This window comes from Epinephelus fuscoguttatus, linkage group LG23 (assembly GCF_011397635.1).
Source record: "Epinephelus fuscoguttatus linkage group LG23, E.fuscoguttatus.final_Chr_v1".
NCBI classification, from domain to species: Eukaryota; Metazoa; Chordata; class Actinopteri; order Perciformes; family Serranidae; genus Epinephelus; species Epinephelus fuscoguttatus.
This window is the reverse complement of record NC_064774.1, coordinates 30,743,803-30,768,534: the sequence shown is the minus strand read 5'-3', so window position 1 is coordinate 30,768,534 and position 24,732 is coordinate 30,743,803. Positions and strand designations below refer to the sequence as shown.

Here is a 24,732-nt window from a genome sequence, read left to right as displayed (position 1 = left end):
CAAGATGTCCCACAATGCACAGTCAGCACTCTGCTCATATATTTTGTCATGTGTTGACTTTTTGTGACAAATGCATTGCAGTGTCAAGATAAAGCACTGTCACAGGTCCTGCTGGTAATGCACACTGATGCTCCAGGAAAGCAGCAGTTTTTTTTTCACTGCTTTGCAAAACCTGGCTACTTCACCTTGACAGTATTTTTTCCTTGGTGTGTGCTACAGCATTTAGTTCTGTTTGTTAAATGACACACTGCTCAATGATGTGACCAATGGTTGTTGTACTCAGCTTCACTCTTCACAAGGCCGCTCACAGATCACGCCCAGATAAACACAGATGTGTCTATTGAAAGCTATGATACACATTCTTCGGGTCTAATGAGGACTTGTAGAGAAGGTTGTGATGCAGGTAATATGGAACTGTCTTTACATTATTACAGCATCTTGAATATCAGCCAAGTACTGTAGGACATTTAAATACATTTGTGGGGCAGCTTTTGCCCCCACTGTCAAAAGAAATGGAGCATTGATAACATTTTGGAGCACTTTTAAAAACAGTAATTAGCACACAAAGTAGCTGTATTTAATGTGAAAGGAAATAAAATGCCTTAGTAATCACCACCTTCTGCCAACATGAGTAAATAAAAAGTGTATTAATGCAGGAGACACCTCTAACAATTTAAGATTTTATTTAGCTCTAAATAGCCTTCATATATGTATAATTCTTTAGTTTATCATGTAGATAAATGGAAAAAAAATATTAAAATCCCATTTGGAAACTGTAGAAGGTCTGTTGCAAATATTTGGGTAAAAAAAAAGGCAGTGTTTCACAACCTGCTGACCGTACAAATAGCATCAACAGATTGGGAAATGAGTATTCCCTCTTATTGATGCAGTTCTGGAAATAACTTCACTTGAAATTTTAGCATGCTTTATTTCATCTTCAAATTTAGCACTTTTTACGTTTGCGCATGGATGAGATTAAATTATAGACCCAACTATGCAGCACTGCATCATTGGTTAGTAGACTGAAACAGTATTTTCTAATAGCTGACTCGACTTGTTGCATTGGGCTCAGTAACTTTAGTCAAGGGCACTGATCAGCCCACTAATCATTCCATCCAGACACCAGTTAGCAAGACTGACATGTCAATTTTCCACATGTCAGGTGTAACAATAATGGTAGCTAGTTAACATCTACCATGAATTTGTTGATACTGTTTGCTGGCGTTAACACACCAAAGACTTTTTAAATCATTGCTGCAAAAGAACAATTTTCAGCGGTTGTCTTTACTCCACTGAAAAGGGATTAGGGTGTGAATGTGTCTGTGAGTGGGTGCTTTACCTGCCCTCACCTGTGAACAGCACCTTTTTCGTATTCAGTGAAAAGAAGGATTACCCCTCCCGTTGCCAAGTCTTTACGCCAAAACAATAGGACATAGATTTAATTGTCTAAATCAATCGAGCAGATGAAAGTTTTAATGCTTCATATATTTCTAATGTTGTGTTCACACCGGGTGCGAGTGATGTGAAATACACAAATTAAGTGGTGTGAATGAAGCAGTTAGAGTGATTTCGCATCATTTAAATGCTTTTTTGCGAGAGTTGAAAAATCTGAACTCAAGCGACTGATTCGCAACACAATAGTCAAACAGTATTGAGATCCTCAGGGATGTATGACGTTCATTCATTGATTCAGCGATTCCACTTGCGTATGAAGCAAGTCAGCACAAAATATTCTAGTGTTCAAGCGTGATGTGAGTGATAACGACAGCACTGTTCCTGTGTGTGTGTGTTGGAGATAGGAATGGGAATTAATTGAAAATGATGGCGAAATATAAGATAAGGATATTGGCCTAAACTGGTGTACATTTGTGTGTGTGTGTGTGTGTGTGTGTGTGTGTGTGTGTGTGTGTCACAGTTTTAAGGGGCATTCTTAGATTTCTTTGGGGCATTTTTGCCCTTTGCCCCTGTTTATTTCGATAATAGAGTTTAGCCAAGTAAACCAACATACACAGCGTTTGCCCTGAGCATTCATCACTCCTTTTGTTTTCAACAGAAGCTATTAACCTTGATCCAGTGACAGGGGCTCAGGGAGCTGACAGCACACTTCACAGATGGGTGACAGGCCATAAACAGGCGTTGAGGCCAATTAGAGCCAGTGTGACAAACATGGAGGTTCCTGGTTGTCCCAGCCAAAGATTGTGACCATAGCATGCTGTCAGGTTGAGGTTAGCTGTGAAGTGTGCTTGTCAGGTCCCCCCTGCTGCCAGTCCTTGTTAAAGCGTAGAGCTGGATGCACGTATGCTTGACAAAAGGGGTTTAAGGTCCGAACGGAGATATCTAGCTCTCTGTGTGCATACATATAGCAGATTTTGATTTGTTCTTCAACTATCTCCACCAGCATCAGGAACTCGTTGGAGCAAACACAGACACAAACACTGGCTCACATTGGGTCACTGTTTGAATAAACTAGTAAAACTGTAACTTAAACTGTTGTTAATGAACCAAATCTTTGCTTTAACTTTAACCTTAACAGACAACCAAACCGAGATTGCTCAAAAAATGTGGGTCTCGGTCTGCTTCCAAACAGTGACAGTGATCCCACAGTATTAAGCCTGCAATCATTACTGTAGAAGACGCCTTCTTTTTATCCTGTCTCTGTTAGTCATTATTTATAACATGTGATTGATTTGCAGCCTACTAATAATGCTTACATCAGTTATTTCTCTTTAAGCTCTTTGTGAAACCAAAGAACATAAATATAATGCATAAACTTCTGTCAGTCGCTAGAATTTGATTTTCCCACGTTGGTCCTGATGATGCAGGATGACAAATGCCAAAAATGTCGAATTAGCGAGTAACTTGTTTACTCGTCTTGGTTCGTTTGAAAAAAGTCAGTGTGAACAGGAACCGAACCAAAACCATAATGCAACAGTGTTTCATTCTACAGGTGTGAAAGCACCCTGAGTGCACAGCTATAAATACCACTAAAGATTTTGATTTGCTGGCTGCCAAACATTAATCACCATATCCATTTCATCGGAGGCCAAGAGAAATAAAAAGGTCAAGACTAAAGCTGCTTAACTTGATGGAGCTTTGTTACTTAACATAGCTGCTGGAAACAAGTCTGAGGAGAGAGAGTTTACAGACTCTAATTCCAAAACAATGAGCTTAAATAGGCTAAGGAGCCTCTAGAGCTGAGATGAGCCGCGGAGTTTCACATTTAACAGTCATTTGATCTGTTGATAATATAAAATATTGATCAGTGCAGCCTTAATAAATAGTAACTATGGGTTTTATTCAGTATACCATCAAATCAGTGCACTTTATGAGAAATCGTTTAGTTCTCCTCTCTGCCACTTGCTTCTTGCCTGGTAGCAGTCATGTGTTTCATTGATTGAGTTAGCTTGTCTGCTGTAGTGTGTAATCGCGGCCCCTCATTGGGCCCCAGATGCTAGCTCTGTTTTTCCAGATGTCTCTTAGAGGACCAGGGAGGACTGCGTAATTACATTAACTGCCATTGATTTTTTTTCCTGTTTTTTCCAGACGCCATTAATGTAGCTTAACTCTACCTCAGGCCCCGGAACACTGTAATTACGATTAAAGTATTTATGTTGCTCACACAGTACACAATAAAAGGGCTAGCGCTGTTGTGATGTAGCTATGGGAAACAGCACCTGAAACCTGGCTGCTATCATTTCTTTGTTGTCTTATCACCACTGTTCCGGCTCCCAGCAGCACTCAGCCCTGCCCACCTACGTGATGAATGTCCTCTCTCAGCCCTCCTGTGTTTGTGTCTTTGAGGCTCAGCACAATAAGCTCAATTCAGAAATTCTCAAATGTTCAATTACCCCTCTTTTGTTTTTCTGTTTTGCCCTCGTTAGGCATTGAGCCATTTTTTCTCTTGATAAGAATGTTTGCATACCATTCCTTTTAGCCCTCTATAGCAGAACACAATTTATGGTTGGCCTTAACTTAATTTAGGTCATGGTAGGTATGGCATGTGTTGCTATAATCCATTATGTAAGCAAAGGAGGCTGTTGTGGAGATAGTATGAGTGTCTGCTCAGTGGTTGCAGTAAACAGCAGAGGAGCAAAGACAGGGCAACTGTTCACCTCCCTCCCCCTCGTGTCAAATGTTTATCAGCCCATCTCAACTGCTGGTGCTGTGAACACTCCCTGGGGCAGGGGAAGGGTAGCCAGTGGACTGAAGGAGTTCTGTGTGTACATGGTCAGCTGGAGGAGTTATTCTTGAACTAGTCTGGTCTGAGAATGTGTGAGTAATGATGGATAAATAAGAGGAGAGGAGAGGGAGAAACTGGACAAAGAGACATGATTAGCAACAGATGGCGACGCTTAACGTCAGAGAAAGTGTGTAAGCAAGAGGAGAATGTCCACATTTTTGCGTGTTTGTTTAGAATTAGAGTCAGCTTTGATGGCCAAGAATGTGTGCACATACAAGGAATGTGACTCTAACTTTTGGAGCTGTCAGTGTGTATAGAGCAAGACATACAGCTTAAAACAAGGACAACTAGAGACCATCTTGTGATGGGATCACTCCAGCTGCGATGCAGAAACCATTACTTAAAGCTAATATGGGCCAGGGTGTGAGTTGTGGGGGGGTTTTGACCTCAATTACACACTTGTAAAGTTTTGTGAGGGGTTGGATACAGAACTGGGTAAATGTACCAACTGAATTATGTCAGTACAACTGAGTACAGATACACATTATATCCATCAGTGAAATATCGGTGCTCAAAAGTGCATCGAGTTGAGACCGCTGGGTTTAGACAAGACGCAGTAGTGCAGCCCAAAGCCTGGAAGCCAGCCAAGGAGCTTTGAGGTCAGCAATAGAGCGTCACAGAGTCGACAGGTTCATCTTCAGAAATGAGGCGGAAGTGGCCCAAAGCTGGCAAGCTGACCATGGGTCTCCAGGGCTGCACCGTCGGCCTCTATGTCTGCCGCTCCTTCCTAGTGCTGCCGATCTGCCGCAATATGTTCTGTCAGATCTATTTTCTTTTCTAAATTATTAGTAACGCACAAACATACACTCTAGGGCTGCTCCATCGGCCGCCCCATCAGCCGCTCCATCGGCCGCTCCATCGGCCGCCCCATCGGCCGCCGCATCGGCAGCTCTGTCCACTGTTCTATTTGCTGTTTTGCCCACTCCTCTCTCTCCTCTCTATATTATTTTAGTAATAGCCTAGTATCACTGCTAGATGAGCAGACTCATACGCGCGCACACACACACACACACATATACACAAGCAAACGGACATAAACAGAAGATTACCTCTATGTGTACTGAATTCCAGGCACCAGAACTGATACCGGTATCGGTTCAAATGTTACACAGGCCTAGCTATCGCACTGACAAAATATGTCCACAGACAAACAAACACCATGCAGAGTACTGAAAATGTCTTCTGTTGTAGTTCCCGCTACAATAGCTGCCACCTGGACAACATTTTGCCTTGATAACACACACACACTCAAGAGGTGAAAACAGCCATTGCAACATTGAACAAGGGACAAATACACATACAGGTGGCTTAATGTATACACACATATAGTATATATATTTACATATATATATATATACGGGGTGGGTGGATGGTTGGATTATGTTTGACAGATATCTACATGTTTACAGTGTATATTTAAAGTATGGAAATATGTAATTTACCGGCAGAGTGGATGGCTGCAGTTAGGGAGTTATTCCACGGGGATTGTTCCTCACACTGTATGACTGTTGTTAAGTGTTCACCATTGTGACAGCCTGTGAATGAAACTGATCTTGTGTCTGTTTTTTTTCGGAGTGAAGTGTTCTGTACCACAGAGGAGAAGCTGTTACAGGTCATGCCCAGGGTGTGAAAGGTCGCAGTGATGTTACCTGTCTGTTTCAGAGGGCTCTAGGGTCTTCATATCTTCATGTCTTTTCCTGTCAGTGGGGTAATGGGTCACTTTCTGTCTCTCGCTCTCTCTCTGCTATCTGCAGATACCTCTCTGCCAGCTCTTGGCAGTAGTTCATTTGTAGACATAACTAACAGCTGGTCAGGCTCTCGGGCTTATTGTGTTGTTTCAGCTGACCAATTAATACTGTTTCTACAACACAGCTAAAAGACATTAAGGAGTGCAATCAGAATGAAGCATTGAACAGTGTCTATATATTGCAAATGAGCACATTATTGGTGATTGCCTATAGCACACTGTTATTATCTGACTGTATTTCAGCAAAAAGGATTGTTTGTCTGTTACTTCATGTTTCCTGCAGTAATGTGTTGCTCTCTATAGATCCACTGAGCAGACTGATAATATACTATTCAATAAAGACTGACAAAGTTGGAGGAAACTTTCCTCTACAGCCATCTGACAGACATTAGCAGTTATTTCTGCAGCGGAGCTAATTAGATCAGTTTTCCTGCACAGCTCTGGGGTCAGCTGGTCATGTTACTGTTGTAATAGCCATGGCGACTGGTCGGAATGTATTTGTGTTTTTACTGTGTTTATAGCAATATGATATAACTGAAGTTCTCAGAGTGGCTTATCGGTTACTTTTAAACATGATAAAAGATCTTTCCCCAAACTGACCCTCATGGATTTAGATTCACAACTAAATCAACCTCACCCTTAGAGGTGTCAGATCAGAAACACTCATATGAATCTTTTTGGAAGGTAACAGTAACAAATATATCTGTTTGATCCTTCAGGTTGGTGGACATGTTGATGGAAACAGGCCCCACAAAGTTATAAATCTGCTCATCACAACCTAAAACTTGTGAACACAATGCGCAGCTTCCTGTTCTGCTAATTCAAGGGGAACAGAAAATGTGTACTCCCAAAATAAACGACATATTCAGAGAATCGGCTACAGAGGCCCATCTCATTAGCCATCATTAAAAACAGATGGATACTGAGACTCAAGTCAAAGCTCACATTAGATACACTGCAGACACCAAGGTCATCTGTAAAATGGGAGAGCTTCTGGTTTGTTTTATTTCTTGCACTGTATTTTCTGTATTAATTTCTGTTAAAGGTCCAGTGTGCAGGATTTAGGGGGATATATTGGCAGAAATGGAATATCATATCATAAGTGTGTTTTCTTTGGGTGTAGAAGCACCTGAAGAATGAGAGATTTTTATCTACATTGGGAGGTGGTTCTCATCTATGGACATCACCATGTTGTACCACCATGGTTCTGCCAGGGTTGCAACAGTATGCTGGTTCCAAGGTATACCGTGATTTAAAAGTTGACGTCTGTCATACTGTGTACATTTGATTATCTACGATATTGAAAAGAAAATGCAACTGGACAGAAAAGTAAGATAAGACTTTATGTGATACTGTGAAACCATGATATTTTCTGAGATGGTAATTGTACCATGAAAATCTCATAAGGTTGCAACCCTAGTGTCTACAGTAGCCCAGATTGAACAAACCAAGCACTGGCTATAGATAGGGCCATTCACGTTTTCACGTCAGCCACCATTGTTAAGAGCCTCTTCATGTAGAGCAAAGTTGGGGAATACACTTATATTTTTTTCATTCAGTGTTTTTACTGGTTTAAATCAGTTTGTCTGTTTGTTTTGGAAAGGAAGAGACCTATAATAAAACCTCCTGAACAATGAACACTGAAGAAAATTCTAACCTGGAAACGTTTAAGCTGGTGGCAGTCTGCAGTCCTCATCACCATATGCTACTAAATCCCCTTGAATCTGCCACACACACTCCTTGAAAACAAGATGGTTCATCCTAAGGCATTTACAGTATTCTACAGTAGTTTATGGCAAGAGACAAATAATAATTTGATCCTGTTTGAATTGTGCCATGAATTACTTATATGATGTTTGTCAATTTAGAAGATAATTTTGCAAGTCAAGACAATTGTGTGAAATACAGAGCTAAGTTGCCTAGCTAGCTAGCTGGTGTTGGTGACATGTCATAGAAGAAGAGAGATGTAGTTCACTGAGGAATTTTACGCAAAACTAAATGGTACTACAACCAAGTGTGACTTTCTTGACTCACAAAATGATCTTTTAAATTGACAAACATCATGGCACAATTCTACTCTATTCAATTATACTCTCACCAGTCACCACTGTATGTGTTTTTTTTTTTTACAAAATAAGGTCCCATGGGGAGACCAGAAGGGGAGGGACTTTGCCTCTTTATAAAATGTTTCTAAATACCAGCTCTGTGCCAAAAGAGATGGAAACAAAAACGAACAAAGCCATAAATCAAATCTCATTGTAGGACATGATGAAAAAACTACATGACTAAATACAAGGATGATTATTAGAATAATGACCGGGGGAGTCCAACCAGCCTCTCAGAGATAAACAAAAGCATTAAGCAAAGTTATTATTAAAGCAACTCATAAGAAAGACAAATGCTGCTTTCAAAAAGATAATGAAAACACAAAAGCAGAGCTGTTAGTCAAGGATGCCATCTGAGCCCTGCTTAATTCAACATTTATATTAATGAGCTGGCATCAACAAGTCTGCAGCCATCTGCATCACCTGGGGTCATAGGGGACCAAGACGAAGAAGACTTTTATATGCAGACAACCTTGTCATTGTGTCCCCAACAGCACAAGGACTGCAGCACAGTCTGTGTGGAGAAAACTGCACAGATTGGGGATTATCAATAAATGCAGACAAGTAGAGCTTTCATTTCACTCTTTAAAAGATGCATACACACACACACACACACATACACACCATCAATTAATGCTACTTTGCCTGACTATAAACACATCTTGGTGGTTATACATTGCCTTAAGTAGCACTGAGAGATTGTCAAGCCAGAAAAAAAATAATAGATTATAGGATTATGAAAATATTTTATTTAATTGGTGAAGTTAAATATTTTCATTTTTCTCAGCCTTAGTGCAACCTGTCACAGAGCACATGGGGTGCACAACCATGAATCACCAGAATAAATGTCAGCTTTGTACATTTCTGCAACTCAGTGTTACATTTGTACAGTAATAATGGCTGATACCTTGAAACTTTGCATTTCAGTGTATCTGTTTTATTGTATGCACATTGTGGTTAACATTAGGGATGCACCGATCTGATAACTGGATCGAATTTCGGCCCGATATCATCAAAATAGAGGGATCGGGTATTGGAAAATGCAACCGATACCTGAGGCAATCCTTTCCCTTTAAATCTATTGCAACACGAGCTACGTCAGGCGTCACGGAGCGAAGGAGAGAAACTGCTGTGTGGAGGTATTTCACACTATTTCAACTGCTGTTGCCCAATTTATTTTTGTTAAAAATAAATAGTTCGTCATTGCATTAATCTGTTTCATTTTATCTTAGGAAAGAACTGTGTAGTCATCAATGCCTGATGCCTCTAGTCTTTTCTGTTCTACATGTAAAGGTATATAGCTTTTTACGTCAACCATGGTATCGGATCAGTATCAGGTATCAGCTGATATTCAAAGCCACAGCATCGGGATCGGTATTGACACTGAAAAAGCTGGATCGGTGCATCTCCAGTTAACGTGAGGTTAGATTTAGGCACAGAAGGAGGCACAGCAATGTGTCAGTAAAAAAACCAAACAAAAAACACGCTTTTCATGGTGCTGTCCTGGCAGAAAACAGCAATGTCTTGATAAAAAAAAATAACTGCTTTTAGTGGCATTATGACAGGAGGAAACACACTAATGGGTCTGTAGAAAACAACTGCTTTTTTGTGGTGCTATTCCAACAGGAAACGCAGAGGTATCGTCATAAAAAAACAAGTGCTTTTTGTGCCACTGTTCGGCAGGAAATGCAGTGAAAGATCTGTGAAAAACAGCAGCTCTATCACAATCTCAGCTGGAAACCTGGCAATGTCTCAATAGGGGGGGAAAAATCACTTTCAGTGGGACTGTTCGGCAGGAAACGCAGCAGTCGGTCAGTAAAACTACCGCTTGTTAATACTCTCAACCCGATGGAAACACAGTGATGAATCTGGGCTGCAGAAGTGGTCTGCAGTGGTCTGGAGCTTGACAGGCGTCTCGCTTAGGTGACATGGTATCCAACATTCCCTCCACCTTCCGATGAAAAAGTCAGCTCATATACTGTCACATTAGAAACACTTATATAAGTATGAAATCAATAAATGTAATCAGTTATTTGCAGAAAATTACAATGCCAACATTTTCTTCTGGAGCCTAGGCAGGGATGCACAATGGCTCACAATTTGCTCACAGTTACTTACCATGCATTGCAGATGTCATCTGAATGTGTGATTATGATTCTCAGTTGTCACACCAACTCATCAGCCAACACTCTTAATACTGCCTGCTCACATGGCCACGGCCTCGCCTTAGCTAAAAACAGTCATGGCCTTTGGCACTGGTTTAGTCAGGCGGTTGAAGCATGATGTTCCCAGTTTGATTCCTTTTCATGGTGGGTCTCTTTTTTGAAGTGTGGAGTTCAATAGTCCATTAGGGTCTATTAGGGTTTTTCTATGGGCCCAGATCAGCCTTGCCTTGCTGCTGTGGTCGTGCTTGATAGCAGGGCTGACCATGGCAAACCCATGACGGCCTCTGCTGTGTCCCTGGTGACTAAACTGTTTCTGTGCTGGAGACAAGAGAAAAAGCTCTGTTATTAAAGCTCTCTCTGTGCTCAGCTCCCTGTAGCTTCTACCTGAATCTCTGTGGTTTGGAGTTTAGTTTCACACACTGTGTTCTAGAGGTTTGGGGGGGGATCGATACAGCATAGTACGGCGATATTTTTGAGTACAATATGGTAACATCACACAGTGTCAAGTACTGTTTCAAATAAATAAAATATATATAAATATTTCTAAGCTCTGCGTTGCATCCCTGAGGAGAAGATGGCAGTGTAGACACAGCATAAGAATATTCCTGTCACCCACTGTTGAGCAGTAGAAAAACCCGACAGCACTCACTAATAAGTATAATACTTTTAATGTAGTGGATTGCACAGCAGCAGTCAAACGGACGCGTTTGCTGTCGGGCTTTTCTTCTTTGCTGTGATTTTATGGACCGGCACCCAATTACTCTTTGAGACTTTTTTTGTGAGCACGCCAAGTCTGCTGATTACCCACTGTTGAATGCCTTCTATCTCTGGGAACTTGCTTTTGACCATATCAGATGGTCTTCATCAACATTTTTTATTTGTTTTGATAATATTTTTGTGGCATAACCTAAAAACTGTATTCTGCCACAGGAACATAGGGATGGCGCTAAATTATTCTGATAAAATAGCTTTGTGAAACTAATAGCTTTGTCAGTGTTGTGAGAAGTCCTACGAAGGCACTGCAGGGTGAATAATAATATATAAAGTCTGATGGGGCGACCTAATGGACTTCAAAATTAGTTTTGGGGTTATAAAAAAAAATATTTAGAAAATATGGCTTCTTCTAAACCCATTTTGAAAAGCACTGCTTTACTTCTTCTTTCCTGCACAATCCCTAAGGCCCAAACAAAGGACACAGCAGGAAAAGACAAACTGTCCTCTCCCCACAACTGTAATCTGCAGCTCTAAAGCGCACCATAAAATCCTGTCAGCCGTCATCGTGACTTAAAGTGTTCTGAAAGCTCAGCTGCACTGAAAAGCACAGGATCACTTCCAAAATGTTGAAGGAAAGGCAAAGTATTCAGCTAAAGGACGAGCATAAACGGTAAGAGCTAGAGAAGGCGTGACTACATTCATCCTGAGGCTCTTGTGCCCTCCGAACATGTTTCATCCGGTCTAACCATGATCTGATTTTGTTTCTGTTTCTAAACGACAGTTTGTGTTGTGTTAAAGCCACATAAAAGGATTTATTATAGAACGTGGGCCAATGCAAAACAGCAAAGTGATTGAACAGCCATCATGACTTCTTTAAGTGGGAAATATCTCAAAAAAATCCATCACCTATATCAGTAGTTCCTCAATTTAGTCTAAATTGTTGACATCGAACACACTGTGCTTTCAGCCCAGTCGATAGAAAAAAATATTGGGATTGTACGTTCTGCAAACAGTGAATACATTTATATCGATCTTTTTAATGTTCCTGGTCAGCGCCATCCGGAGGTGGAGGGTATGGTAAAAGCATGTCACCTAGGTGAGACACCTGCCAAACAGCAGACCACTGTTTGAAACTAACAAACATAACTGGCTGTATTTTTGTTCCAAACCAACACATTCTCATTACGACTCAGTCACATATCAATGTTTAGTCATGGACTTTCCATGTCCAGATATCATGTGCAAGGTACCCTGGGTGCGTTGGTTGTTGATGTTCTGGAGTGCCATGTCAAGTTCTATCTGTTACATGCATTGACATTTTTCAAAATACGCTACTTTTTTCACAGGAAATGTAGTTTCACAGTCTCTTTCAAAATAATGCACTATGTCGGTACAGCACCATGAGCTGACATCTTTTTACCTTCAACAGCAAACACACGCAGTTGCATTTTGCCAACACATGCATGTGGTTGGGATTTGGCAACAAAAGCATGTAGTTGCATTTAGGAAAAAAGAAAGGGTTTGGCTTTGCAATCTTAAGGGAAGTGAACACATGCTCCCTGGGTGAAAGTCACAAGTATCTTTTGTTCTTGTCCTGCCATGTATCATGCCGCCGTGAGAGGGCAGCTTTTTCCTCGGTGTCTGCTGCCAGAAGTCACTGCCCAAGTGCTGGTTTTCAACAACTTGGGACCGGGTTGTCTAAGCAGCTTCTTAGGCGACAAACGTGGGTGATTTTTAGTGACCTGTTGTGGGGATAGTGACATGAAAAGTGGTTGTTTATTTAGCAAGACATCGGGTTGTTTTTTCCCATGTGGGACAGTGGCCAGACAACCAGGTATTGTAAGCCAAATGATGATCTTTTCCTGACTATAACCAAGTGGTTTTTGTGCCAAAACCTGACCACACATTAACCACAGCATTGTTTAAATGTGGGGAAATGTAAAGAAATTCAACATTTTCATGCTTCTGCAACAGAATAATTTGCAAATGTAGAATACCTTGCCTTATTATTAATAATAATAATAATAAGCAGCAATATGTGACGAGTTGGGAGTGAGAATGTGTTGAAGCTGTACGAGCTGATCATTTAACACGACCCTCTTCTCTTTAGCTCCGGTCCATGATGTCATCTCCGCGTAACAGAGACTGTGCGGCCATAGGCCATTATCAGAGCCAAGTTTTACTGATAGTGACAGTTTTTAAAATGTCCTATTGGCACCGATTAATCAGTCAAACTGATCAATCAGGCGACCCCTAATGAATAGCTCGAACTCAGGTAATTCTACAGTTGGGTCGCTCTAAATTATATCTGTATGATTCTCAAAGAATGATCAGTTTTTCGAGTAAATAGTTATACGCTGACTGCTTCAGATCTAGTTTATCTGGATAAAAAACATGTCTTTTTCAAGACTGAAGACTTGTCTTCAGTCTTGATGTATTCTATTGAATGTTGCATGTTGCTATGTGTGAAAAATTAGAGCCTGCAATTAAAAACTCTTGAGAGACTATGGTTCACAGTTTAGATTTACTTAAATGATACAGCATGTACATTAGGGTGCAAGAAGCATTTTCAGTTTACGCTTAAAGAGTAAATTTATCTGAGGTCAACACAGCTTTGCATGTGTCTCAGCTTATCACTGCTGGAACCTAGTTTTACACCACTGGTTGCATGAACCATTTCAGGGTTTGTGGTTAACCTCATCCTTGCTGAGGCAGTGTCACACTTTAACCAGACTGACGCATCTGCTGTGTTTCAGAGAAGTGAGACATCACTCCAAAGCACCAAAGCAGAGATATTAAAGATGTTGTTTTAACACATGCTGGAGAGGGCGTTGACACTTCCTGCAACTCAGCATCAAGGCAGATTCAAAGACAGCAGCAACTCAACAACAAGTGGAGTCGGTTTGAGACTAGAGGAAGGAACAACATCTTTCAGCTTTCAGTTCTCACTTCCTTTGTGCCTTAGCAGCACGAATGGATGGTTCACTGGCAACATCAGTTCTTGTATCAGACTTGTGTTTTCATTCTTTGTTCTTCTAAATCTGTTCTGAAAGATACATGTAGCAGATATCAAAGCTAATGCTGTCTTTGTTTTTGGATGTGACTGGGAGCTTGGGATGCTCGTGATTTGGTTGACATTTGTTGAAATTATGATGAGCTTTAGAGCTTCTCCTACCACCAGTCTTCATAGTCAACTAGATTAACAACATCCTGACACCAGCTCTGTTCCTTTAAATTGTCAAAATGCTAGCTTATTGGACAGATAGACTTCTTCAAGACAATATGATTTTTTAGTCACACACTTAGAGATTTTGCAAAGACTGGTGATCTTGCAGGGTCACTATTTGCAAGACTCAACTAGATTTCTTTTGAGATTATTTCCCATTTTGCTCCTGGTGGAAAATATTACACCAAACTCCCTTTAAGAAATATGACATATTAACAGTTCCTTACAAGGTGCAACAACATGTAACTTTAGAGACACAAGATAAAAGGCGTCATGTGTTGACACTATATTTGTCAATTCAGCATCAATACAATCCATAAAGATAAACTGTATTTACATACAAACAAAACCATTTTGGACAAGAGGGTGGAGATGACCCTAACGTTAGCTGCTAGCTTGGTTAGACAGCATCTACCTGTCTCTCAAAGCAGCCATGCCCTTAATTATGTGTAACTCTTAGCAGTATTAACATTTAAACTGGTGATGTATTGAAAAATGCAATTGAAAAAACTGAGCCAAGACTAAAAATATTAAACATGTTTGATTTTGTTGGAATGTCGAAACAAGAAAAGACTGACCTTAATGACCACCTCACATCAAATGATCGAGATCATGGGCATGTGCACCAATTGAGGCAATGAAGGAAGGACACCAAATGTCGATGAGATACATTTATATTGCCAGGACAAAATCAGCCATTGATATAAAGTTATGGTTGCAGCAGCTGTCAGGCTTTTTGGCAAACTATGTACCTCCATAATCCCCTCAGAAATTCTAAGCTCTTTTTATAAGACAAGAGGAAACAGAGAGGCAGATAGAAGTCAGTACTTCTCAAGATTTTCTTTAGGTTACAGACAGTGTGACGAAAGAGTCAATGCAGGGTTTCAAGTTGTTTTTTAGAATGTGTTTTTGTTGATTTTGAAATGTGTGACTTGAAAGTTTTTGTTGGTTGGAGTTGTGTCAGATTTTCTGGTTCAGGTGAACCACTGTGCAATGTTTAGGCCAAAAGTGAGAGTCACTCCACCCTTTGGTGTTTTTTTTTTTTTTTTTTTTAACAGTATTTTCAGGTTGTCCTCAGCCCTCAGTTTTCATACAAAGGTCATACAGTTTTTTAATATCAACAAGTGTGAGGTGTTTGCATCTGTGCATCTTTACCAGGTAACTAAACACTGAACAACAGGATGTCTCAGCAGTCACGAAGTGTCTCTTGAATATGAACACCTGCATGTTTCAGCTGGAGTGCCTGCTGCGGGACAAATAAGCCACATCTGGCTTATTTGTTGTTTTCCATTCATATAATGAGTTATAATAAGGTATTCAGCACATTTCCTGCCTGTTCTCTCTCTGCCAGTTTTCTTCATCTGTGGTTTCTCCGCTCTCTCCTCTCACTTTGCAACAGTTTACTGGTGTCATGACTGGGAAGAAACTAACTTTTCTCACTACCTCATGATAAATCTTTTGCTAGAAAGTAATTATTTGTGTAATGGTAGAAGAGATTTAAAAAGCTCCATTTTTCTTTATACACTTGCAAAAACTCCTTGTAAAGTTCCATCTCTATACCAAGGGTCAAAATAGTGTCATATCTGTAATGCACCTTGGTTTCCAGTCCACTTTGTAGCTTAGTTTATTAGCTGTGTAGCCTGGGCTCTGAGGCAGATGATCTTCTTTATCTGTGGCGGTCATAAGCAAACAAACAATTCCCTTATTCCCCTACAGCAGTAAGCCACCCAAACTAAGCCCAGAGAGTTCAACTTTCTGAGGATAGACAATCTCCTTCCTCAAGATGCCTCAGAGAAAATAGGTTTCAAATACCAGTTGACCACCTCAAGACTGCAGAGGGGTTACTGATGCCTGACTTCTACAGTAACTAAAACCATCCCTTTACACCATGGCAGCTCTCAACTTGAAATATGGGCAACCTTGGACAGCCCCTTAGCTTGAACTTAGGTCTGTCACAAAAATTACATTTCCAACTAATCTAACAATATATGGACATGACCTTGATCATTCTGCTGACCTTGATATTGGCCATTGTTTATGTACTTGTTTGTTTACATAAAAATATTACCAACATTTTTGCCAACATGATGCCAGAATAAACAGCAAGGTTTACCTGATCATATTAAGACTTGGCCGCCCTTCTTTTGGCTCCCTATTCTCGACTAGTTGAGCGAATCTCAAGAAAAATAAAACAACAGTATAAAGACGACACAGTGTAGCTTACCGGTAGCCTGCAGCTGCACTTTTAGAGTGAAAGGGGCACAGTCCTGATAATTGTTAGCTTGCCAATCCATGGAATTGAGCCAAAAAGTCAGTCATTTGTAGTTTTACCCTCCCAACAACTTCATCCTTCACTCTGTAAATCCACCAGCAAACCATCCTGCTCCTAGGCCATCCGTATTTAGTTAGCTGTTTCTGTCCTTGGTGGGGAACTGGAGTCTTTAGTGGAGGTGTCAGAGAGGAGGATGCTCAGAAAACTACTCAGCATTCTGTACAACACCTCTCATCCCCTGCATGCCACTCTGGAGTCATATCAGAGCACACTCAGCTGTATACTGAGCCCACCGAGGAGCACAACAGAACGCTTCAGGGGATCTTTTTAACCAGTGGCCATTAAACTGTATACTGGGCGGCTGTGGCTCAGAAGTAAAGCAGGTCATCCACCAATCGGAAGATCAGCGGTTTGATCCCTAGCTCCTCCAGTCTGCATGTCGAAGCATCCTTGAGCAAGATACTGAACCCCAAATTGCTTCTGATGATGCTTCCATCTGTGTGTGAGCGTGTTAAAAACTGAGTAGTCGGTGGCACCTTGCATGGTAGCCTCGGCCACCGACTGTATGAATGTGTGTGAATGGCTGAATGTGACTCGTAGTGTAAAAAGTGCTTGAGTGGTTGGATGACTATACAAATGCAGGTCCATTTACCATTTACCAACTCCTCCTGTAGGGGCAGAGCTGAAACAAAGGACACTGACAACAGTATTTACCTATATTAGGTGCACTCTTTCGATGTACATTACTACTTTTTAATATCGTGTTGTTAATATTGTATATTTTCTCAACATCATGTGCAACAATACTCAATGTAGTGCGATATCATTTTCTTAAAGTCATGTGCAATACTACTTCTTATTGTTATATCATATCATATACAATATAAAGTAGGTTATTAGGCACATTTTAGTTCATTTTTAGCAACTCTTGCACTTATCTTACTCCTATGTTACTATCGCAGTGGTTTTTGCTTTTGCTCCTTGAAAACACTTTTATCTTGTATATTTTGCCAGATATTTAATATTCTGTCGTTTTTGAAACTGGGCCAAATGAGTGACCCTGAGCGGGGAAACCCACTGGTTGTTCTGGTTGTTACTGGTTGTGAATGTTAAATTAGTGTTACTGTTGTTGAAGCATGCTCTGGCACAAGAATTTCCTTCGGGATAAATACATGTCTGTTGAATTGAATGGAATTGAATGGAATTTATTTGAATTGAACTGAATTGAATTGAAGGGCAGGGCAGGGCAGGGCAGGGCAGGGCAGGGCGGCACGGTGGTGTGGTGGTTAGCACTCTCACCTCACAGCAAGAGGGTTGCCGGTTCGATCCCGGGCGTGGGAGCCCCTCTCTGCGGAGTTTGCATGTTTTCCCCGTGTCAGCGTGGGTTCTCTCCGGGCACTCCGGCTTTCTCCCACAGTCCAAAGACAAGCAGGTTGGGGACTAGGTTAATTGATAACTCTAAATTGTCCGTAGGTGTGAATGTGAGCGTGAATGGTTGTTTGTCTCTATGTGTCAGCCCTGCGATAGTCTGGCGACCTGTCCAGGGTGTACCCTGCCTCTCGCCCGCCCTGGATAGGCTCCAGCCCCCCCGCGACCCTCAAGAGGATGAAGCGGTTAGAAGATGAATGAATGAATGAATGAAGGGAAGGGAATGCTTCAAAAAAGAGAGGAAGACTTATTACCTAAAAAAGGCATAAATGAACGAAGGTCAAAGTTTGTACCAGGTCTCAAGTGATTTTGGGCTCATCCAACAAAATGGTTATCATGACAGACCTAGCTGAACTCATGGATGAGCGTAACATTCTAGCACCAGAGCCTTCAGGATGTTTGCCCTCTGTTGCGTGCTTCTTAGTGAGCACGTTGGAACAACTTGGAAGAAAAGGCGAAGTTGAACTAGAGTTCGGCTGGCATGTTTCTCGCCTGTTAGGAAAGCCTCCCACAATTTGCACCCACTCACACCAGGACAAAGAGGCCCTGGCCTTTCTGGAGAGTAGAAAAATAAGAGTGCATGTAAAGGTGGCCACCGATGTGCTTCTTTCTCTTACTTGTCTAGCCTAAGGGACCAAAGGAGGGTCAGGGTTATAAGTTTTTTTAGTGTTTTAGTGTTTTTAGTGTTAAAGTTCAAAAACGTAGGTAGTGCAAGCTATGTCAAGAAGTTGGAACGAGCTGAAACACATTCACCCGCTGAAGAAGCCGATTCTTCAGTTGCTTCACTTTAGTTGTTGTGTGTCACTGTAATTGTTCCAACTGTCTCAAACGGATGACACTCGTGATGTGATTGGCTGAGAGTGTATTTATTAATCACCACACCCTCACATCTGTATTTACCTACCTACTTGCACTGTTTGCTGCTGCATGTACATGACCTACTGTACAATAGCAGCTGTGCTTAAAGACACCCACACAGTTGGCGTGTCAAAGACCTACCACTTGGCGTCTGTTGTTTCTCTTAAAACAGGGCCCTATACTGTGAGGACAGATGAACATTGCAGCTGCTTTTTCAGTACTTCCTGTTCTTTCAGTTCGTCCAAGGTCTCTCCCTCCCACTCTTTCTCTGTATGTTGACATTTAAAAGCAAATGCTTTCACTCTAAAAAATGATTCAAATGTCAGGGGTGTCATGTCTATATGTTTTTCGTAGTATCCCTGACCAGCTGTGTGTGTGTGTGTTGTGAGAGACTTTCCCCGGGTAATTTTTTTGTCCTGGAAGTCTGGATTGCAGCAAACAGCATTGTTTTTTTTAGTTTGTGTACTCTGTGTGTACTCTGCTGCCTTCTGCACAAATTTATGATTAAGCTCTTGAATGTACGTTAACCTTACAAGGTAAGCTGTTTTATTCAGTTTAATGGTGCCTTGTTAAGATACGGCCTGGGATAACATCATGGAAATGTCATGGAAATACTTGAAATGGACTCAAACTCTAACCATAAAACCTAACATTAACCCTAACCCTCTTTCTGATTAATATGGGAACAGCCTTGTTAGAGGAAGCCCCCAGTCTGAACCCAAATGCTAATTAATGTTATAAAAACAGGTAGACAGTGCCATCTAGGGGCCATTTAATGTATGGTGGATGGGTCAAACAAACATGGATTTACCACCAGAAGACTTTCGCTGGTGTTTGATGTGAAACCAAAAGTCACCGTAGTCCCGTGACTTTACAGACGCTACATCTACACACAACTACGCAATGTACTTTATGTTACTACTAAGATGTCACTGACATCCCTTACATTGTTATTTTAACCAAAACAATAATTTTTCCTAAACTTAAAGGCGCTGTATGTAAGAATGTGGCCAAAATGGTTACTGCACTCAAATTCAAAATACTGCCGCGAGTCGTGTCCGCCCCCCCTCCCCTACAGATTTGAGGTTGCTGGACAGCGGCAAGCTGGAGACTGATTTGTTTGCCCATGGGCGGCTGCCGTGGCAGGGCCGCGTCGCGTCCTTGATCTTTGGTTTTCCAGCGGATCATTCGAGCAAGTCTGGCTTCTCTGCTGCTAACGCTGCTGCCGGGATACAGCTGAGGAGGAGCTGGCTGCTAATGCTATGTACCGGGACACTGCTAACGCTGCTGCCAGGATACAGCTGAGGAGTAGCCGGCTGCTAATGCTATGTACTGGGACACTGCTAACGCTGCTTGCCGTGCTGCTGTAGCTCAGTCGTAACTGTAATTGATGCTGAGACTCTACTGACTGTGTGACTGGTAGACGGCGGTGGGGGCGCAACAGGCCAAAACACAAATTCAAAACATAAACATGATTTGCGGACTGTAAAAAATGTTTTTTAAATGCGAATATTCTGGCTGTACTATTGTTTTCGGTGAGATCAGTATGTTATATGAACATTATTCCTTAGTCTCTGTGACATATTAGGAGGATTTTATGACTATTTGCTTTAGATTTCTTACATATAGCTCCTTTAACCAAATATTTTGTTGTTGCTAACTAAATGTAACCAAGTGTGTTTCTTTCCCTAAACCTATCCAAACTGCTAGCATTTCACAACAAAACTGCGTCTGTTCTTAATAGACTTTGCATTGCCATTTTGTTTTACATGCGCAGTTAAGTCAAGCTACAGTTATAGCTTGACGAAGCCTTTTATTTGAACTACTGCCCCAGTATACAAGCACGGGAGGAGAATCAATGTATTGACCGAAGTATGTCCCACTCTGCTACAATGGTGGCCATATTCCCCCTTTCAGCTTGTTAGTATTGGACCTTTTTCTGGTTGACCTATTGCGTCACAGACCAAACAATCAACAAACAAGTTAGCTATGGTTATCTAGCGTCAAACTGGTACCACGATGGACAACTTTACAGCTCTGTACATTTTATCCTTCCAGAAAATACACAGCTCTGAATGTAGATTTTGTGATGTTGTTGCCAGCTTCATCTGTTATGCACTTCTGGGTCAAAGTCTGGGGCGAAAACTGTGGAACATTGGCAGAGCGCCTAGGCCAGTGTGGGTCCGATTGACATGCAGGAGTAATTCCATTCCCAAGCGCATTACTGTATGTGGGTGTGTTAGTCCGACTTTGAGAAACTAGATTTAGTGCAATTTCAGTCAGTCTAATGTGTTGACATGTATTTTAAAAGTCCGGTTTTAGTCAGACCAACACAGTAAATGATAAACTCTCGTGTGTTGACCCCATCTGAGTGTTGGGGTCAAAACATAAAACTTAACTTTCTAAGCTCAACCTGGCTTATTAATGGTGTCTGAGGTACTGCAGAGGCAGGGTCAGACATGACTTGACAGGAGAATTAGTTTTGCAGTCATTATTATTTTGACACATGTACGAGTTGTTTCGGTAAGAACCAAAACAATGAGCAAGTCCTTCATCTGATGGGGTGTCAAGTAGAGTGTGGGAACATGAACTCATACTTTTTCATGTTTTCTCTTTAATAGGAGATTTGTGTAACTAAAAAATTCCACAACCATTTCTGCCCAAGGACCTAAACACATAATGTATGATTATACACTATGAAATATGAATAACCCCAGAAAACCTTCATCACAAAGCTGAAAATAAAGCCTCTCTTGGTTCCTGAAAAGCGGCCATTATAGAAACACAAGGTTTTCACCTGACAGCAGTGATAATCGATGGTTCCTGGAGCCTGATCTCTGTTGTCAGCCATGAATGTTTAACTGATCGTCACGTACATTTATCAGTGAACCAGAAAATGTAGCCTGATCCCTGGAATATCACCATGGATACTATCAAAGACACATCCCCTTTCTCCATCCTTTAAATCCATTCTCTATGGCGCTATAAAGAGCGTCAGTGTGCAACCACACATCGGGAAGGCAGAGGGTCTGGCTGGAGGAGGCAAAAGTCAGCACATATTCTCTCCTGGACAAAGACACCTTTCAAGCTCCAGTAGCAATTTCTTTTATCTTTAACAACAGCATGACTGACCCTCTGAAAGCTTCATCCGAGAGCCACTGAGCCTCAAGCACTTACTGTATTTAATATTCAACATGTGATAGTTCCATTCAGCAACTCAGTACAATAATGAAGAGCTTTACTTCAATGGAGCCATTCACTGACTCTGGTATTCCCTGTTTTCCTAGCAGCCCTCAAGCATGACTGAATAAGACTTTCTCAGACAGCTGACGATTTTAGTCCTCAGCTATTAGTCATTTTCATGTGATGCGTTTGTTTAGACAGCTATAACACTGGTTGTGTTTAGCTGTGTTTGCTCATGAAGTCTGTTTATCTCACATTTCAAAATGGACAAAGAAGAGGTCTGTGTGTTGTTGACTGTTGACATTTGGGTCTGTCTGAGGTAAATCTGTAGGGTGTGTGGTGTTCCAGGGACTCTGCCAGTTACAAATGAGAACACAGTAAGTAAACACCCACAGGCAATGGCTTTTAATATGGCAAGTGATACTCATCAGCATGTAGTGCTAAAGAAAAAAAGCTTTTTTTTTTTTTTTTTTTTTTTAAAAACAACCTGATCTTATTTTTGTATTTTTGGCTGTGATCACTCCTTGGAATGGTACCAGCTTAATTGCTGAAGAGATATATTCACAACTTCTTCTTTTATAAATACTGTTTACTGCTTTTGATTACCATACAACAAAAGAAAAGAGAGTGCTGCAGGAATGAGTCCTAAAACCCAGAAATTTGTGAGCATTTTAGCACTCCCAGTTCCCTCGTCTCAAAGTCAGTGGCTTTTTTTGAATGGGTTTTTGGTTAGACACCTGAATTAAGGTCTGCAGTGAATGCAAGCTGAAAAGACCTTCACATTTTGTTCCATATGTCAGTAAATTGCCCACTCATGCTTTTTGAAGCTTTTAGGTGTCTTAAAAAATGCAGCAGCTAACTAGTTGCTTAATGAGACTACAGAATGTCATCGTGCTGAACACGGTTTTACTGCTGTAGTGGTGACATTGAGGTCATGTGACTGTGCAAGCTACTATGACATTACCAATTGGTTGATGAGTTAGGCAATCTGTCCATCGCCATCTTGGTTCTTTGGATTTAGAAGTGACCATATTTGGACAAGACAGTGGAGCTGTTGCAGAGCGAGTCTGTCACTCAAAGCGGCCCCACCCTTGTTTTTTTTTAGCCACTGAGCTCCTTAGCAGTGTGCTAACTGGCTAGCTTGAGTCCATCCTGTCGGTCATCCTTCTTCGCTTTTAGATAGATAACTTTATTTATTCCCGAAGGGAAATTAAAATTCTTGATTTTTGGAATGACAATTACAGACTATCGTCACCTGCTGGGATGGAGAGATCTTATTTCCCCTTACACAGTTGCAGAACGTACATGCTAGTTGGCTATTGGCTGGAGTCTTTGCAGTGTGTTCAAGTGCAACTTTTTGGTCAAGACACAGGCGACATGAGGCGACGCAGCAGTCTTTGACCTTTGTCACCACCAGTGCTTTAACTTTCTTTCTTTTATATTGGTGTGCTTGGGCCTTAAGAGCTGTAGCAACAAAGCCTCAGAGTTTATTTAATGGAGCAATTGTCTTTTTTATTTGCAGGAAGAGGACTGTGTTATGTTTTAGTTCACAAGTTACATAGTCATGCTTTCAGTTTCTCTGTAGGCAGACTTGCCAACCTTCACTGGTTCCAGTTTCTCAGATATATGGATTGTCTCCTCTTTATATTTTATGTCAGCTGTAGAGAACAGTTTGAGGACCTCATCTCAGGCCCTAAAATTTGTTAACAGATATTTGTTTTTACATTTTCTGACGTTTTATAGATGAAATGAATAACTGATTAATCAAAGCCTAACCAGACCTTAACCTTAAATGTGCCTGTAGTTATTGTTCTTGTTGAAAAACAGTATATTTTTGAAGGATCACACACAAACATCATCTGATCTCCATGTGGGGGATTTCTGCAGCAACATCTTTGTAGCACGAGTTCTGAGAAACAGCCTCCCTGTTGGTTTTTCACATACCTCTGACACTAACATCGCTCCTTTTACTCATCATACCTCTATGCCTTGTACTTGCTTCTCTTCTCCCCTTGTGGTTTCTCCTATAGCTTGTTTAACCAAGATATAGGAGCTTTGCTAACCAATCAGAGAAAAGATCATAGGTATAAAAACAGTAAATCCACACTCACACACACACACACACACACACACACACACACACATACGTGTCTGTGTCCAGCTGTTTATCTCTGCCTGCTCATTAGAGCAAATTTTATCAGCACACCAAAGCCAGGCTGCCTGTCTGCTTTCCCTCTGCCGCGAAAAGAGCCCATTACTTTTCTTCTTGGAAGTAGCACAGCGGTTTGACCCCAGCTACACTGTGTGGCTTTGCAGCTGATGCTCTGAGGGAAAGAAAAAGGCTGGGTGTGTTTGTGTAATTATTCAGTATCAGGGCTGCTGATGAGTTGTTCCACATCCACTGGCACTTTTTTAATGAGCATTCATGGTAGACGATAGTGCTTAACCCAGTATGTGGCAGAGTGAGATCTGCACACTTTCTCCCTTATAAAGGTGGGGGTTTGTATCCAGAACAGAAAACGAAGAAGAATCAACCACAATTATATAACAAGGTTGGTGAACTTCATTTAAATCACAAAATCATCACATTTCTTGTAAAGTAGTTACTATATCTAGGCAGACCTAACCACAAATGTTAGTGAGTCTGCAACCGCTCACTTTATTCTCGATTTCCAAGGGGTATTATCAACGGACATTATCAAAATGCCTGTGGACAAAATTGGATAGAATCTACAATCAATCAACCTCAAGGGCTGAAAAAAGGAAGCCGATGTAGAAGTGCCAAAAACTGCAG

General features: G+C 41.2%; 1 protein-coding gene across 1 annotated transcript in view; it reads left to right on the top strand.

Annotated features, from left to right (window-relative positions):
* The window catches only part of adam19a (ADAM metallopeptidase domain 19a), a 275,264-nt gene that overhangs the window by 137,566 nt on the left and 112,966 nt on the right, over window positions 1-24,732 (top strand). The window lies entirely within an intron of this gene.